Source organism: Eulemur rufifrons, chromosome 7 (genome assembly GCF_041146395.1).
Source record: "Eulemur rufifrons isolate Redbay chromosome 7, OSU_ERuf_1, whole genome shotgun sequence".
NCBI lineage: Eukaryota > Metazoa > Chordata > Mammalia > Primates > Lemuridae > Eulemur > Eulemur rufifrons.
In genome coordinates, this window is record NC_090989.1 from 226,122,042 (window position 1) to 226,140,221 (window position 18,180).

An 18,180-nucleotide genomic window follows, 5' to 3' on the forward strand; every position below is an offset into this window, starting at 1 on the left:
TTGATATATTATCTATTCATACTCTTTGTCTATTTTTCTGCTGGTCCTCCTTTATATATTAGGGAGTTAGCCATTTGTAATATGAGTTCCAAATAGCCTTTCCTAATTTGTCTCTTGACCTTAAGTAAGGTATTTTTCCTATGAAGAAATTTCTATTTTTTGAGAGTCAAATTTACCAGTCCTTTCCTTTATCACTTCTAAATTTGGGTCCTAAGATTTCTTTGGAGACAATCCCACTGTTTAGGTTGAAGCATAAACCTAATTTTACATATACCTACAGAGATCTCTAGTCTTCCTAATACCATTTATTGTGTCATTTCATGACTGATTTGCAATAACTTCTTTATCATATACTGAATTCAAATATCTACATAGATACGTCTGTATATATGTCCTTTTTGGACTTTGTATTCTATTCCATCAGTCTATATATTCATATGTTATTACCATACTGTTTTAATAACTGAAGATTTTTAATATGTTTTAATATCTAATATGACTAATTTCCTGCCCCCCACCAAAGCAGAGTTTTCCTGGTTATTCTGATTGATGTTTCCATGTGAGCTTTAAAATCACATTATCTAGTTTTTTAAAAAAGTAGCCTTTTGGGTATTTTTATTGGGATTGCATTAAAATTATAAATTACATTATGAAAAATTCACATCTTTGTTATAGTATGTGTTTGTGTTTCCATTTTTAAAAAGTCATTTTAGGTCTTTAGGATTATTATAAATGTTTCTTTCTTTATGGGACCTACATATTTTTATTAATTTCTGTCTTGGTTGCTATATTGATGTAGTCTTTTCTTATATTAAGTATCATTGATGTAGTTGTTTCATATGAGTGTGTGTGTGTGTGTGTGTGTGTGAAAGCTAATGATCCTATTATTTGTATACCCCTGAGGGAAATACACAAGAGCTGTACCACACAAGGAGGAACACTGTTACCTGGGAGTGCTCAGAATTGTTACAAAATAGATGAAGCAAATGCCAAAGAGCACAATAGATATGCCTCAGTGCTTCCTCCAGGTGACCAGCTTAAACCAGCCTTAACTGTTTTAACCGTCCTAGAGTGCCCTTTAGTTAATTGTAATACTAAAATCCCTACTAGAAAATTATAATATTGACATAACGTGGGTTGTATGAAGACACGTGGTTGTACTGTGTGTGTTTACTCTGTTTTATATGTGGACACATTATGACATAATAAAAGAGCTCTGCATCACAGCCTACAGCGAGTAGGCTGTGTGGATTTTACTCTCTGGAGAGATCCTGCGCGGCCCAGGAATGAGTGGCTTGTATAAGTAACCTCTAATAAACTCTCTAATAACCATAACTCACCAAACTGGACTTCATCTCAGTTTGGAGGGTGATTTTTCTATACTGTCCTGGGATTTTCCCAAAACAACCCCTGACACCTTTCTGAATTCTCTTATTGATTGTGGTAGCTTTTCTAGTTAGCTTTCTTGTTTTCCAAGTATAGTCATAGCATCTGCAAATTATCATAATTTTTTCTTCTTCTTTCCAATTTTTGGAATTATGATTTCTTCCTCTTTTCCAGTCATGTTGGCTATTACTTTAGTACACTATCAAGCTCTATTTCTGACTATAATGGGAATGTTTTAGTACTTCCTATTAAGCACAATGCTAGCTTTGGGGTTACAATTGAAGTATGTTATCTTGCTGTAGACTATATTTATCTAACATTTTATTGCAGTTTTTAAAAATTAATAAGGATATTGAATTTTGTCTGGTGGTATCATTTAATACCTTTTTCCCATGTTTATTCAATCTCAAACATAGGTGGTTTTGTCATTGATTTATAGAAATGGTTTTATGTTATATGCACTTACCTGTATCTTATATTTCTCATTACACAATCTTTTGTGGAATTATTTTCAAATTACCTCATATAGCTCTAGCTCATTGTTTTAATGGCTGTGTGATAGTTCATGATTTGGCTATAGGCCATTTATTCAGCCAGCCCCCTGTGATAGGCAGTCACTTTCGCCTTTTTTCCATCCACTCTAAACAAATCTGCAGTCATCATCCTTATATGTGTAGTTTTATGTGATTGGCCCTTTTATTTCTAAGGCCTACATTCCCAGGGATGGGAGTGCTGAATTGAAGGTTGCATGTAATATTATTTTAGTAGCCACTTTGCTATGCTGTTCAAGATCTCACAGCTAGAGCTGGGACTCAGTGAGGGCTCTCTGACTCCAAAGCTCATTAAACTGAACTGCCGCCCAAATGAGAACCATATATAAAGCCAACCATGTGAAGTCACCATGCTCCTAGTGAGACACCTGCTATGCTTCATTCAGTGGACAGAGTATAAACATCAGATTATTCCCTAAAGAGAATCTTTTCTTCACAAGCGTTTGTCTTCATGAGTCTTTGGCTTTAAATGGGGCTTGGTTTCTGCAACCTTGGACAAGCTATTTGGTCTTTCTGCATACCTATGCTCTCATCTGGGAACTGGGAATAAGAATAGCACGTCCCTTATGGCAGCTGTAAGGTTAGAGCCCCTAGCATCTAAATCCCATAGCAAGGTATCTGAAGTTTAAAATATGTAAAACAATAATTTATCATAAACTACCAGGCCCAAGCCAAATTTTTTGCTGTGTGCTTTGAAGTTTCCCAGGCTGATAGGACACACGGAATAGAAAGTTAGCTCTTTGCTCGGCACTTGGACCCTTGAGCCAGGAGAGGCCTTCACATCAATGAAGGTGAGAGTTCACAGACTAAAGGGACCACACAACACTCTCCTCAGGGCAGCCTCTGCTGATTCATGATTTACAACTGATGGAAAGCCGGTGGGGAAGGTTGAGAAGGTGGGCTGAGTGAGTAAGGGAAAAGGGAGAGAGGACAAAAGAGAAGGAGAAGAGAAGAGGGATATTCTAAAGGCATTGTGTTAGTTTCTTTTTTTTTTCCTGATTTTATTATTTATTTTTATTTCAGCATATGACGAGGTACAAATGTTTAGGTTACATATGCTGCCTTTGCCCCACCCGAGGGAGAGCTTCAAGCGTGTCCATCCCCCACACAGTGCACTGCACCCCTTAGGTGTGAATATGCCCATCTGTATTAGTTTCTTATCACTGCTATAACAAATTACCACAATCTTAGTGGCTTGTAACAGTGCGCATTTATTATAGTACAGTTCTGGAGGTCAGAAGTCTAAAGTCAGTCTCACTGGGCTAAAGTAAGGTGTTGGCAGGGCTGGTTCCTTTTGAAAGCTTTAGATGAGAACCTGTTTTCTAGCCTTTTCCTGCTTCTAGAAGCTGCCTGAATTCCTTGGCTCATAGCCCCAGCATTCTAGGAATTGGACTTGGACATCTTTGGAGGGGTGCATTGCTTTACCACAGGAGTGACTTGCGTAACCTGCAGTTTTGATGCATCCACTCTCTGCTCTTTGGAGGCTCCTCCTAACACCGCAGGCACCTGGTTTGTTCATTTGCCTTCTTTCTGCTTTCCTCAGAACCTCCTTGCTCAGCTAAATCCCCCTCTCCTTCTCACAGAGAAAAGACAGGATCTATTTTATTGCACGTGGGATGGGAAAAGTGTACATTAGACTTGGTAGTTTTTACTGTCATGCCCTTTGAGTGTTGTGAGGAAGAGCCTGCTCTTCAAGACAAAAGGATGAAGGTGTGGTCAACAGCATTTGCCACCTGCCTTTCTTCGGGGCTGGCTTCTGGGTTGTATCTGACTGTTTCTCAGATGTGGGACTTCCTGTTTTGTCTCACTGGGGTCCCACCATGTTCCTGGTGTTCACTTGTTTCTGATCTCTGTCCTCACCTTGACCTCTGTATTAGTCTGCTTGGGCTGCCAGAACTTAATACCACAGACTGGGTGGCTTCAAAAATAGAAATTTATTTTCTCACAGTTCTGGAGGCTAGAAGTTCAAGATCAAGGAGTCAGCAGATTTGGTTTCTCCTGAGGCCTCTGTTTTTGGCGTGTAGCTGACTATCATCTCACTGTGTCCTCACGTGATCTTTCTGTTTGTGTGTATATCCCTTGTGTCTCTCTCTGTATGTCCCAATCTCCTCTTCTTATAAGGACAGAAGTCAGATTGGATTAAGGCTTACACCCAAAAATACTCATTTTAACTTAATTACCCCTTTAAAGACCCTATGTCCGAATATTGTAACATTCTAAGATACTGGAAGTTAAGGCTTCAACACATGAATTTTAGTGGTGTAGACATGATTTTAGGGGGTAGACATAATTTAGTCCATAACAACCCCCATGTACTCCCTTTCCTCCTGTCATACACAGTGCTTGTCAACTCTGGTCTCTTTAACCACCACCTGACTCCATTCCTCCTAGTTACCTGATGGGACAGTGAACAGCCCAGCTCGGGCCAGCTGCAAGACACTGTGACCTGGTAAAATCAAATTAGGTAAATTCAGAGGACCTATTTACCAGGCTAAGCCACTGTAGATAGAAAATAAAGCAATTTGGCATTTTTTAGAATAACATTTTGGTTCCTGCAAAGATAAGTCCCACCTTCTTAAAGTATAAAAGCTATAAAACACGAGTAATAGCCTAAAAGCTAAAGGATACATAATGAAAGAATGGTGGAAGTTCCCATGATTTCACTGTCTGTAGGGCAGCTGCATCAGGTGACAGTTCTGGGGAATCAGGACCCTGGGTTCCAGCCTTGGGGCTGCCCTAACAATGTAGAAGAAAGGGACATCTCAGAACCCCTTTGCAATTCAATATATCTATCAGGAAGACAGGGATAACCACACTTTGCTGACAGTATAAAGTAAAAACTCTGGAGATTCTAAGAATCTGAAGTAAATGTATAACCGTGAAATTTTGTTTAAAAGCATGCTATTGTTGCCCTGATTTTAACCTGTATTAAGTCATGTGTCAAAGTATGCAGTGCTGAGTTCCTTGTGATAGTAACAGAGCAAGTAGAGGAGACAGCCTTTCTCATTAGCTCCTAATGCCAGCAGTGGCCACATTTAAGTCCTAGGTCATTTTCATTTTCAATTCTCCAAAACAGAAAGATTAAGGACCCACCCAAGAAAAAGTGAGTGAGAAATGAAACAAAGCTTCTGAAATCATAAAAGAAACAAGAACTTGGATTTTGAGAGTTTTTCCAGAAAAATGAAAATAAAGCATAGATTCATTGATTCTGCCTCAAGTATTTTCTGTAGTGCAATGAAACCATCCCAGATGTGCCTCCCAAATGCAATTGCTGTGGGCTGGGAAGCTCATAGTTAAGGGAGGGAGGGTGTATGTCCCCATAATTCTGCTGACTTGCAAAGCAGACAGAGAGCGTTGCAATTGCCCTGAGACAAGGGTTAGAGCCAGAGCCCATGCCCTCTCTTCCGCCAGGGGAAGGGGGCCTCTCTTCTGTTGCTCTCCACGCTTGGGAGCTTGTTTGAGTCATCTGAGATCAGCTAGGGCACAGCAAATGAGATTTGGGGAGAGAAAAGATTAGGGGGTATAAGAAGAGAGAAAAGGAATGCAAGAGAAAGATAAATCTCTTGGCCCAGCCCTCCGGCACATGCTGAAAACCTCTTCTAGGCTGATTTTAATTAGAGCTCTCTATCTGGAGGAAGAAATTGAATACAATTTCCAAAAACCGTAACCTTTTCCAAATGATTCTTTTCACGAGCCTTCCCCAAACCAGTTTCTGTGCATTTACTATCAGACTAAATAAATTTCCTATTTTTCCCCTTCTCAGTTTAAATTTTTGGCTTTTTCACATTTTCTTCGGTCCTGTTTCCCATGGCCCTTTACTAGGCAAAAAGGGTGTGTACCTGTGCATATGCCCAAGAAATGAAGGCAAATTAATAAACTAGCAAGAGGATTGGAGGGCAAGTTATGAAAGGAGGGTGAAGAGCTAAATTTATATAACCTAGAAAAAGAGAAGGCTCTGGAGGAACATGATAAAGTTACACTTCACAGAAGCAATATAAATGAAGGGAGGGAATTACTCATAGTCTCAGAAGATGGCAGGACAGAAGGGCTGGCCCCGGGCCAAGGCTGGGAAAGGGGATCATGATGGATGATAAAGGCAGGGACTGAGGGAGCTCCTGAGGTGGGCACCACGACCCCACCCTTCCAGTTCATGTCAGAGGGAGATGACGGCTCCAGCAATGTCACGGTCAGCTGAGCAGTTCCACGCGGAGCCTTCCCACCCACACCTCCCTCCTGATCTGGCAGAATCTCCTGCACTGTTATGGACAGTGGAGTCAGGGAAAGACAGGTTTTGGTTTTTTTTTTTTTTTCTCCAATATGGACAAACTTTCTCTGAAAGTAACTTTAAAGAACTAAACTTCCCTCCCGAAATACAGAAATCATTTCAAGCCCAACACTCCAGTGACTTGTGTTCATTTTTTAATTTTATCTTGCTGTTTAATTTTTGATCAATTGGAGCTATTTTAATGCATGTGAGGTTTTTCGTCTAGCCTAAAAATGAGGACAATCCCTTTTACTCTGAGCCTGATAGCAAGGACATTTGGTGGCTGATCAAAGGGACTCAAAGGGTGTAGAAGGCGGGAGGTCGAGGTTCTACTTCTCAACTCTGCCATTGTGTTAACATTAGTTAACATTAGTTGTCTGTTGCTCTTAACAAATTCCCACAAACTTAACAGCTTAAACAACACATTTTTATTATCTCACAGTGTCTGTGGGCAGGAATCTGGGCTTGGCTTTGCTGGGTCTTGTGCTGCAGAGTGTCTCCATTGCTGCCATCAGGGTGTCGGCCCGGCATCTCTTACCAGGTGGTACTCGAGGTGCGGGCAGGCCATGGGCATCCTGAGGTTTGACTGGGGCAGCATCTGCTTCCAAGCTCACTCAGTGGTTGTTGGCAGGATTCAGTTCCTCATGGGCTGTTAGACTGAGGACTCAATTCCTTGCTGGCCGTTGGCCAGAGGCCACCCTCAGTCCCTTCTCCACAGGCCTCTCCAACATGGGAGCTTTGTTCATCAAAGTGAGTAGGCCCAGAAGGCAAGAGATTGAATGAGAGAGTGCCAGCAATACAGAAGTCACAGTTCCTTAGAACCTATTCTTGGAAGTGACTTTCCATTATTTTTGCTGTATTCTGCATGTTGGAGGCAAGTCATTAAATCCAGACCCCATGCAAGAGGCAGGAATTACACACCCAGTGGATAACAGGAGGTAGGACCACTGGAAGCCCTTTTAGAAGGCTGCCCACCGCGGCATTAACCAGATACGTGCCCTTGGGCCTTAGTTCTCCCATCTGTTTACTATAATAACAAAAAGAAAATTTTAAAGGTGGTTGAAGGAGATCAGGGTGGCAAATTTGACTGCCTGCCAGAGCCTGATAGGTTGTATTAATTTGCAAAATGGATTACATATAAGACAATAAGCAGGGTTATGGGGACTCCAGTGACCTCTATCTTGTCTGCTGGATCTATGGTATTCAATGTCAAATCTCTTAAAAAAGGCATGGGCGCATCAGAAAGAAGCTCAGTCCAGATTGGACCTGCAGGTGACTAGTCTGCCACTATTCTAGCTAACATGTTATTGTAGGTGGATGGTACATGCTAGGGTCTCCATACATTTTTGTTTTCTTCCATTCTCCTATCAGTTGTGTCACCTTCTATCTGGCCAAAGCAAATGGGACAGGCTATTTTGGTGGTCATCATTCCAAACTCTTGTGAGGGATCAAATGACAATAATGACTGTTAGAGGAGTGTTTCCTTAGAAGGCAAGGTTGGCTCTTGCTAAAACAAGTGGCCATTGGTTACTGGAGGGAAGGTCAGCGGCCTACCTGGTTCTCCCACTCCACACCTAGCCCTATTTGCACTCCTCCCACCAAACTAAACAGAGCAGCACGTGCTGAAAAGGTTGTGTTGAATCAAGGCAATACTTTTTGATAATAGAAATGATTGGCATATCACCATTTCTTCAACAAATATTTCTTAAGCTCCTCTTGTGCCTGGAGGTGCACTGGCTCTGGGATACCAAGATGAATAAGAGATGCTTCCTTGGATTCTCCTAGTGTATGGAGGACACACTGACAATGCAGTGTGACAAGTGCTAGGGAGAAGTGGGTAAATGTTCCAAGACCACGGGGGAGGGAACAAGTGGGCCTGTGTGAAGCCAGGGATGGCTGCATAGAGGATACAGTGAGGGGCCTCCTGCTCCCAGGGCATGATCTACAACTCCAATTTTTGCTTTTTTGTTCCTTCCATTTTCGCTTTTGATGTCAAAATGTTTTACAATGGATTATCTCATTAATCCTCCTAACCCTCTGGGATTGCAGGAAGGACACAGGTACTGTATTACTCTGCCTAATAGGGAGATAGCCGAGTGGGAATCCTATGGCATAAAAGCAGAAGTTCCCCTGAAGACCACTCTAGTGCCTAATAAGATCCCAAGGTAGGGGTGCAATCCATTCTCTGGCAGCAATTGGATTTCTCAGCTCTGCTGGGCTTGAGACAGGAGCTGATTTGAAATCATATTACTCATGGCATTTATAAACTGCTGCTTTGGGATTAACTATGTACATTATTACCACTGACATGGCTAAGAATAAAAAGTTATAACAACACTGTACTTTGCATAGGGTTTTAAAAATTTCTCACTTGATAGCAGCATAAAGGTCTGAGGTTAAAGAGGAATGAATGCATCACATTCTTTCATCAAGCCTTAAATGGACTGAATTCAAAGCTCTTATAGGGATCACCCAAATATTATTGATGTACCAAGTCCAGGATAAAAACAGGGTGTTTATATGGAATGTATAATTACTTGATATTAGATCTAAGAGATTTACATTTTTCTTTCTTGCCAGATGCTACTAGAAAAATTAAGAAAGCAGTGCTTTTTGCCCTTCACCTTACCTAAACTGTCCCAAACTCTGTTGTTTATCTGTGAAGCTGCTGCTTTGTCATTAGGTCTCTGGCTGTTTCCAAAAAGAGCATCTGTATATCGAAAATTATGCAGGAAACTCCAGTTCCCCACCTTACTTTGTGTCTATCCAAAGTGAATCCAAAGTGCTGCTTTTCTGTGATCAGAGAGAAGGAAAAATTCTGTATATTTATTCATCTGGGAGCTGTATAATCAGTCACTCCACCAGCCCTGAAAAGCAGTTCAAACAGCATCTACTTAGACTGAAGATCAATTAAATAATTATCAAAAGCATCAAGAAGACAGCAAGGATAAGACTCAGAGGAGCACATGGAGTCTGCCAGAAAAACGCAGTTGCTGTTTTGAATTTTTCCCTCACTCACCATTTATTAGACTATGTGCCACCCTGGACCTCCGCATATCAAACAGGGCCCTGGGAAGCTTCTTTTGAATGTATGGACCTCCCTAAGCACAGAGGAGTTCCCCAGTGTGTTGCAGGCTTAGGAGGAGATGAAATTTTTTTTCCAGCTAAGCTGCCAGGCCATTTGGGCTTGCGAAAATGACCACTTGGTTTGGAACCGAGTGAAGCCTGCCTTCTGGCTCCCTGTGCACGAGAAGTTTGCTCCTTTGAGCCCTGCCCAGCACACCCACTTGGCGAACCTGATGTGGCTGTAATCTTCAGAATGCCTGAGTAGCGTGGTCAATTCAGATCCTTGTTTTGCATGGGTAATTTGCTTCTTCTCTGACTCCCTTCCATTCTATTTCTGCATTGCTCAAAGGAGCAGACCCAGGAAAATCTGAATCAGCCTCCCCTACCCCATGCACCTGGCTGGAGATCTTCCCGAGGGCAGCCCCCAAGGCCATCATCTCGCTGCGCCCTGTCCCGAGGCTGGAGGAAGGAGGCAGTGTGCAGCCATCCTGCTGCTAACAAGCCCCGCTGCAGTCACCCTTGCTAGAGAAACAAATGTCAGCAAACGGCCTAGTCAGAGTGCAGTTGGAACTCATCATCTGTCTTGGAAAACCAAGAAATCTCTGAGGTGGCCCAACACAAAAGGATGCAAATGACAAAGGGTCAACAGCAGATGCTGAATAATGGAGTGAGAACAAATAGCATTCATGGGCTTCGTGTTTTTTGTGTCTCCCCCAAATGGTGCCTCATTCTTCCCATGTCATTTTCAATTTCAACCATTCCTATTTTCATGTCCAAGGGAGCCAGCTGCTTGCGGGGCATCTGGACAGATTTCTGCTTGAGGTTGTCTGCCCTTGGATCGAAGTGGGCCTCTTCAGCTTTTTTTGCAGAATGGTGCCCTGTGTCTGCAAGCTTTGTAGCAGCCACCCCATCCTGCCCCTTGTCACAGAGATGGCTCTATTTTCACGCTGAGTGGAAGTGATTGCATTGATGTATAGTTTGCAGAACAATTTAAAATCTGGAATGAAGAAACTGTGGGCTTGCGGGGGTTGTCACTGACCTTGAACTTAAAGACAGACTACTGAATCTATAATTTTGATTAAAACCACCCCATTCTCTGGTGTCAGAAAGCAAGGAGAAAATGTGTATACAAATACACACCCACCATGCTTGCCTCTCTACGTGTAAGGAGGAAGCAAAGGCTACCAGCGAGGAGGTCCTGCGTCATCAGTAACTGAAGAGTCAGAGGGGTACAGATTCAGCAGTTTTAAATGAAACAGCAGCTATAATAATATGTAAGTCAGTCAAACAACCGATATAGGAACAGGTGTTCTTCTTTCACCTGTAATGATAATAACAAAAATAACACTTATTCAATGAAGACTATGTGCCAAGAACTATTCTAAGGACTTTATAAGTATTATCTTATTTGATCCTCCTAAGTATTATGAGGTAGGTGGCCTAATGATGCTATGTCTCACATGAAGAAATGAAGCAAGCACAGGAGCTTGAACCCATGGTCCAAGGACACGAGGTAAGCATAGGGGAGCTGGGATAGAACTCCAGAAAAACTTGCTCCAAACCTGCTCACGGAGGACTTCATCAGTTATGACTAGGAAAAGTTGCCTATTAACAGAAAACTGAAAATAGCAAGACCCCGTATACTTACAGGTTTGTATGTAGGTTTTTTCCCTGATAATAAAAACCTGGAAGTAGCAAGTCCAGGGTTGCTATGGCAACTCCCTATCATTGGAGATCACGTTCCTTCTTACCTTTCTACACTGCCATTTCTTACTCTGTGCCTACCTTCCAACCCCAAGCTCTGTTCATAGTACAAAGTACTTGTAGAACCTCAGCTATCACTGCCAGTTCCAGGAGAGGGTAAAAATATACCTGAGCCGCTGTTTCCCCTCGAAGAATTTACTGAAGCCCCACCCAACCACTTCCACCTCATTGGCAGGAACTTAGTTATATGGTCACTTCTATCTCCGAGAGAATGGAACATACAACTTTCAAACAGGAGATATTGTCACTGGGAATAAAATTAAATTTTCATTTTTAAAAAGGAGAATAGATATTGGTAGGTAGCCGGCAGGATGTGCCAAAGGTCCCAATTGGGTTTAACTCGAGATGTGAGAAGATGTCATTCTTATTATTGCTATTTCTTAAGTCACTGCTGAATCATTAAGTAACTTGAGAACTAAGCATATGACGTCAGGGATGTGCGCCTCACAGCGGCAGACAAGGAGCCAGCATGGTAGAGATTAGAGGGACAGAGGACAAGGTCAAGTGATGTATGTAGGATAATCCCGGATACTCTTCCAAGTTCCCAGCAGGGGGTTCTTTTCATGGGGCTGGAAATTCTGTATGTACTAGTCTGGATGTTAGAGTTAGTAATATTCAAATGTAACTGTTAATATGATGTTATTTATTCATAAACATATTGGGGCCTGGGGATATTTGGGGTACTCTAAGATCACACAGGTTTCAGCTCAGTTCTGTGGTTTGCTCAAACGCCAATTCCTGAGCCTGCAAACATGACTCAGGTGAACCTAATTTAACCTCCCCACCTTCCCTCTCCTAAACTCCCCTGTTCAATCCCATCCAAATGCAAATGGAACGCTGTCCATAGAGGAAAAAATAAAACAGAGGAGGGAAGAGAAAGAAGAAAAGCAAGAATACAAGAAAGCAAGCAAGAAGGGAGAGTTAGAAGGAGGAAAAGATGAAGGGAGGGAGGGAAGAAGAAACAAAAGGTGCAAAGAGGAGGGAAAGAAACCCAGATTCTTCTAATCACCCCCAGTAGAGCTAGTAGTAATGGTAACAGCAATACAGGTAATGATGTTTATTTTTATTTTCAGGATGGGCAATTATGTAACTTGTGAGAAAATGGCCTGTTGACAATTGTTAGAATCGTACTCTCATTCTCACACTCAGGAACATTGGAATATCCACTAGGCAGTACAGCTTTCAAATTTTTCATTTGGAGAGTATTCTACCTTAGGGTGATGATGACACTGAGCTCTGTGGTTGGAAGGTGCTAAATAAGGAGAACAGCCCTGGCTCCTGGGTCTCAGCTCCCACCTCTGTGGAGCACTAACTACCCCTGCCTTGCTTAGCTGACAAGGATGATGTGAGGGCCAAAGGAGAAGATAATGGTTAAAGCGCTTTGTAAATTTGAAAGTTTCAAAAAGATATAAGTTGTTCTAGTTAGCAGAGATTTTAAGACTCGGTGCAATCAAGCCAAACTCAGCGTGAGTTAGAACTTATCAGATAATCAGTTTCACTTTCGGATCTTGCAGATGTTGCTGAGCTCTATCAAAATAAAGGGACAGAGCATGATTCCTAACACTGCCACATTCTGAGAGAGATGCAGCATGTGGGGAGGCAGAAGGTGATCCTTTGGATTTCAAGCGTGACCAGTGACTTCCAAAATAATATGCTATGGCCATTTGAAGATCTAGCATTTCACAGACTCAACCATATCGTAAGGAACACCCCTAAAACATGTGTACACACATACACACATGCATGCACAGATTTGATTCTGAGAATGGAAAATTAAGTTATTTGGTCAAAAATTTAGGTAAAAACAATTTAACATTTTTAAAAAACTCTTTAAAATATCAAATAACTCATATGATAAAAAGGAACTATAGTCTAAATGCAAATAGAATTTGGAAAATTAAGAAGAGCCTGAACAATAAAGCCAATTTTATACACCATGTTCTCCGGCACAATGCAATTCATCTAGGAATCAATAGCAAAAAGATAATTAGAAAATTCATATTAATTTAGAAATTAGGAAATCTACTTCTGAATAATCTATGGGCCAGAGAACAAATTATAAAAAAAAATAGAAAATATTTTTAACTGAATACTGGAAATGACTTTATTCCTATCTGTAAGAGGACAGACATAGCAGTATTTGGAAATTTCTAATTGTAAATATTTAGCTTTTTTTAAAAAAGGCCGCAAATTAATGAGTTAAGCATTTATCTGAGGAAATCAGTGTAAAAGCCAAATAAACTCAAAGAAAGGAAAAGAAAAGAAGTAAAGATCAGATCAGAAACAACAGAAGACACACACAAAATAAAGAGAATCCACAAAGTCAAAAATTGTTCTTTTTGAAAAGATTAATAAAATTAAGAACTTTCAGGCAAGATTGATCAAAAAGAAAAAAGGATACAAATAATATCAGAAATGAAAAGATGAATATTCTAAAGGTGTTACAAACATTTAAAAATGTATTAAGTGGATACTGTAAATAAATGCATGTGAATAAACTGGAAAATTTTGATAAAATGTTCAAATTTTTTAAAAATATAATTTATCATAACTAACTTAAGGAGAAATAGAAATCTGAACAGTCTTACAATCATTAATGAAATGAAATAAGAAGTCATATATCTTCTCCCAAAGAAAACCATTGGTGAGTTCTATTAATACCACAAATCTAAGAAAAAAACAATTTTAATTTTACACAAATTTTTTTTCTTTCCACAAGAGAATAGCAAAAGAAGGAACACACTCCATATTTGTAGGAGTAATTTTTGCTATGCTCTAGCCCTTCTCCATTTGTAATTACATCATCTGGAACATGAGTGGCCTACAGGAGAAAATATGGAGAAGGTGCCACCACTCTTAACGGACTTAGGCTTTAAGTGCATGTCCTTTGTACTTGTATTCCTACTGGCCAACATAACTGCAAGGGAAGCTGGGAAATACTATCTTTTATGTACAGAATGTAGAAATAGTGTGGTATAAGCAACATGTCTTTGCCACATGCTACTTATATTTTATGAACTAACATAACCCTCTTACTAACACTTTACAAGGATAGTAATAAGGAAGGAACACTATAGGCCAATCTCTCTTATTAATATAGGTAAAAATACCCTAAACAAAATATTATCCAACTGAATCTAGTAATATATAAAAAAGATAACACATTAGGACCAAGCTGGGTTTATTCTAGAAATGCAAAGTTAGTTTAAAGATTGGTTTAGAAATATCAATTAATATAATTAGCCACATTAAAATATGAACAAAAAAGATCAGATAATCATATCAATGGATAAAAAAAATCTTATAACATGAAATATCATTTATGATTTAAAAAACTTCTCTTAACAAAATAGTAGTAAAAAGGGAAATACCTGATTCAGAAAGAGTATATAAGAACACCAGCCAGCAGATATATGCTTAATTGTAAAATGTCGTATACTTTCCCTTTGAAATCAGAAGCAAGAAACTAACTATTATTACTACTTCTATTATTTCAACATTTTACTGGAGGTCCTAGTCAATGCAATAAGTCGGAAAAAAAAAATAAATTTTAACAATTGAAAATAAAACTCTCATCATTAATGAATGGCATAATCTTTATGTTTGAAATAAAAAGAGACACAGAAAATTTTAGAATTAATATGAGTCTGGCAAGTTTCTAGATATACAATTTAATACAGAATCAACTATAGTCCTGAAAAATCAGCATCCCACAGAAATTTTTAAAAATATGAACCTCTTAGGATTAAATCTAACAAAATCCATGTAAGACCTATAATGGGAAAGGGATTAAACTTTATTGAAAAATTTCAAAGAAGATTTAATAAACGAAGAGATATACTATGATTGTGGACTGAAAGACTCAGTATTGTAAGAATTATCAAATCTCCCCAAATTGATTTATCAATTCAATAGAACTTATAGAACTTGATAAGTTAGTTCTAAAATTTATATGCAAGCACAAATGGCCAAAAGTAGCCCACATATACTCTTGAAGAACAAGGTGGGAAGAATTGTTCCACTAGTGTTCACAACTTGTTTTTTAATAATTAAGACAGTATAATATTGGGGTAGAGATATACAAAAATGCCAGTGGGACCAAATAGATAACCTAGAAAATAGATCCATACATACATGGCCCGTATGTGTGTGAAAGAGAGGCCCTGAGGAAAAGTAGGAAGGGAAGTACCCTGGACAAATGCCATTGAAACAAATGGGTAGCAACATGGAAAACATATTATTGGACCTCTCTATCCTACCATACTCAAAATGAATTCTGGTTGAATTAAAGACTTAGTGTGAAAGTCAAAACTGTAAAGCTTTAAGAAGATAATATAGAAGAGTATCTTCAAGGTTGAGAAGAATTTAAGACACAAAAGGGCACTAACCATAAAAGACTGGTAACTTTGACTACATTAAAAACCAAGAATTTCTTTTCATCAAAAGACAATATAAAAAGAGGGGAAAGGAAAGCCATAGAGTGGGAGAAGCTATTTGCATCACATATAACTTAGAAGAAACTAGTATCCAGAATGTATAGAGAACTAGAAATCAATAAGAAAACAAAGAATCAGACAGGAAAAAAAGGCAGAAAACTTGGAACAAACATCTGAGAGAGTAAGAAAATTTAAGTAGACAATAAACATAAAGTTCTCAATGTGCACAGTTATGAAAATGTACATTAAACCACAATGAGATAACTTTATCTCCAGATATCCTTTATAAACTGGCAAATAAAACAGTAAATATTTGATAGTATCAATGTTGGTAAGAATGAGGACCAACCGATCGGAGTGCTAGTCTATAAAAACCCTTTGGAAACCAATCTGGAATGATCTATTAAAGTCAAAGATAATACACAGCCAATGAATGATCCAGCAAGTCTATTCCTGTACATGTACTGAACAGAAACTCACGTGCACCAGGATTCATAGACAAGTCATCAGGTATGATTGCTTCTTGTAAAGTTCAAAAAAAGGCAAAACTGAACTGTACTGTTTAGCAATACTTAGTTTCTAAAACTATTACAAAAAGCAAAAAAAAAAAAAAAAAAAAAATCATCACCACAAAAGACACGATAGTGGTTATTGATAGGGAATTGAGATGGGGTTACCAGCATAGAAGGCATATAGGAGACTTCCAGGGGACTGCCAATGCTCTTTTCCTTCATTTAGGTTGGAGTCAGTGTATCAGCCAGGGTTCTCCAGTGAAACAGAACCAATAGAAGATATAGAGATAGAGCTATATGGAGAGAGAGAGATTATGAGGAATTGGCTCAAGCAATTATGGAGGCTGAGAAGTCCCACAATATGCCGTATACAAGCTGGAGACCTGGGAAAGCTAGGGATGTGATTGCAGTTCTAGTCAGAAGACCTGAGAACCTGGGGAGCTGGTGGTGTAAATGTCAGTCCAGCATATTTACACTCAGAACAGTCAGGCAGGAGAAGAATGATGTTCCATCTCAAGCAGAAGGCAGAAAGAAGAAGGAGTGAATTCCTCCCTCCTTTGCCTCCTTTGTTCTATTCAGGCCCTCAATAGATTGTCTGATGCCCACTGATATTGGGGAGGGTGATCTACATCACTGAGCCCGCTGATTCAAATGCTAATCTCATCTGGAAACACCCTCACAGATACGCCCAGAAGTAATTTTTAATCTGGGCATCCTGTGACACAGCCAAGTTGACACATAAAGTTATCCACCACAGTCAGCAAACTTTTTCTGTAAAGGGCCTGATAGCAGTTATTTCAGGATTTATGGGTCATATGGTTTCTGTCAAAACTACTCAACTCTTCCATTATAGCCTGTAAGTAGACATGGACAACATGGGAAGGAATTGGCATGGTTGTGTTCCAATAAAACTTTATTTGCAAAAAATGATAGCAGGCTCCCTTGGGCCATGGGCCGTATTTGTCGACCTCTGTTCTAGGTGATGGTTAAATGGGTGTTGGCTTTATGGTTATCTTTCTAATGCAATTTTCTTGTGTGTATGTCACCTTTCACAAAAAGTAGAGGAGGACTTAGATCCAAGAAAAACTTTAGCCCAGTATTAAGCTTTAGGGTTTTAGAGTCAGAAAGCCAGGTGAGATTTGTGCCTTACCCACTCATAAGTTATTGAGTCTTGGGCAATATACATAATTGCCCTGACCTGTAAACTAAGGTCATGCTAGTGCCTACCTAATATGCTTGCTTTGAGGATTAGCTGATATGGTCAGGTTAGGTGTTTAGTAGAGCTCTCAGCATATAGTAGCTCAAAAAAACTTTTTTTCCTCTCAGATAAGAGGATCATTAAGGCATGTTCAATCACTCTCACCAAGACTGTAAAGAAGCTTTTGTTGCTATTGGCAAAAATTATCTCCTAGAAAAGGAATTTATGGAAGATAGGAAATATACATAATCTCCTCTATACATAATATGGAAAAATCACAAGTAAATATGGTACGCTCGCTGCCTACTATTTCTTGGAAAGCATTTTTTCCTTAGCATACTTTGGGTGCTAAACAGAGGACTTGTAAAAAATATTTCAAAATGTATTCCAAATGTAAATTATAAGAGGAAAAAATAGTGTGAAGGAAAAAGTTCATTCCTGATTCCTAAACCAGAAGGAGAATGCTTTATACTTCAGGGAAGTCTTATTGAAGGAATAAAACCTGATTAAAAAGGGCAGACCGTTGTGGTAGACAGAATAATGGTCCCCATGAGAGTTTCATATCCTAACTCCCCCAAATGGTGACTAAGTTACCTTACATGGGAAAAGAGACTTTGCAGCTATAATTAAACTAAGGATCTTGAAATGAGGAGAACATCCTGGATTATCCAGATGTTCTCCATGGAATCATAAACATCCCTATACGTGAAAGAGGGAGGTAGAAAGGTCAAGGTCAGAGAGATTTAAAGATGGTATGCTGCTGGCTTTAAAGATGGAGAAGGGTCCCAAACCAAGGAATGTAAGGCCTCTAGCAGCTGGAACGGGAAGACGTGAATTCTCCCTTCAGCCCACAAAGCAATGCAGCCCTGCAGTCACCTTAACTTTAGCCCAGTAAGACCCATTTGAGACTTCTGACCTCCAGAACTCTAAGATAAATCTGTGTTGTTTTAGGCTACTCAATTTGTGATACTTTGTTACAAAAGCACTAAAAACTCTGTCTAAT